Source organism: Dendroctonus ponderosae, unplaced genomic scaffold (genome assembly GCF_020466585.1).
Source record: "Dendroctonus ponderosae isolate FM_Combo_2020 unplaced genomic scaffold, Dpon_F_20191213v2 Dpon_F_20191213_3, whole genome shotgun sequence".
Classification (NCBI taxonomy): Eukaryota; Metazoa; Arthropoda; class Insecta; order Coleoptera; family Curculionidae; genus Dendroctonus; species Dendroctonus ponderosae.
The window spans coordinates 8,404,609-8,406,081 of NW_026018508.1; positions in this window are offsets into that span (position 1 = coordinate 8,404,609).

Sequence of the window (1,473 nt, forward strand, 5' to 3'; positions counted from 1 at the left end):
GTAATCCACCGACAGAGCCAAAAATATATTAATGAGTGCCACATAAACCTAATAAAGCAGCTCAACATAAACAATAAAACAATGATAAGAACAGAATGTGGTCTAACAAGCGAACTAAAAGTCTCATCCGGCATTAGACAGGGAGATAATCTTAGCCTATGCCTTTTTAACATCATAATGGACCAAATAATTGAAAGTGTGAACAAAGGCGATGCAGGGTTTATAATTAACAACCGCCGCCTTAGAATACTCGGTTACTCTGCCTTGACTGCAGAGAGCGAAGATGGCCTGCAACACCATCTCCACAGATTCAATCTAACAGCACAGGTACTTAACATACAAATTTCGATCGAAAAACCACAACCTATGGTAAGATTCAAAGATCCGATCCCACGTAAGTTGGTGGTGAGTGAGCGCATTATACATCAGGTGATGAATTTCACCTGTATGAGGGTACAGGTATCGAGCACAGTGCAGTGGATGAGGTGGACAACCAGATAAGAAAGGGCGTGAGAGTATCAGGGTGTTTGCAAGAAATATATGACCACAGAGAGCAAGATACCAGATGAAAATCCGGAAAACAATAAAAAGGATCACATTGTATGACAGAATACGCAACGAGAACACCAGAAGAGAACTGTGGACCAAAACACAAAAACCAGAAACAAGGCGCCCAGCTAGCAGGCCCCCAAAACGCTGGTACGAAAGTTGGGCATTTAGATCACAGGAAGGCTGGTGGCATAATTGACAGGACTTTGGCCTTTTACCCGAAGAAGAAATATATCATATTTCAATGAAACCAAAAGTTAAGGAACAGGTGTAGTAAAAGTAGGGAATAAATACCCTGGTTTCCCTTAAATTGTAAATTATAGTTCTCATAACTGGCGGGTAATTTTCCGGCCGAAATTTTCAGCAAAATAAAATATTGGAACAACAATAAGTGCTGGTGCAGATTTTGAACCAATCTCTGTTCATTTGAGTGACGCCCGGACAATGTAGCTGTCTCCCGTTAACAGTTACAAGAAAACTTATTCGAGTTTTCGAAACGCAAGGCCTCGCGAAAATTGTACGATCGGCTTGCAAATTAATCCCGAACAATGCGAATTATGTTATTCGTTTGGCGCTCGATTTATCAAAGTACGTCAATTTTGTATTAAGACAAAGAGCTAAAATTATTATAATTGTGAGGCTTTTAGCTATTAGCGGCAATTGCATTGTTATTTTAGTTAATGAGTTATTTTTGCTATTGCAATCTCTAACTGCAGCCTATTATGTAGCAAGTTTTTATTTATTGTAATGCATCCTGAATGTTGATAAGTTCTATATTGTTGAGGCGGATTCATTTTTTTACAAACTTCTTTTTGGGTATTTCGCCTCCAAAATTTTTGTCAGACAGAATTTCCTCACGTCTTTTATTACAGATTGATAAATAGTGCTCCTATTTCGCAATAAGAACGAATTATTTATCAAAAA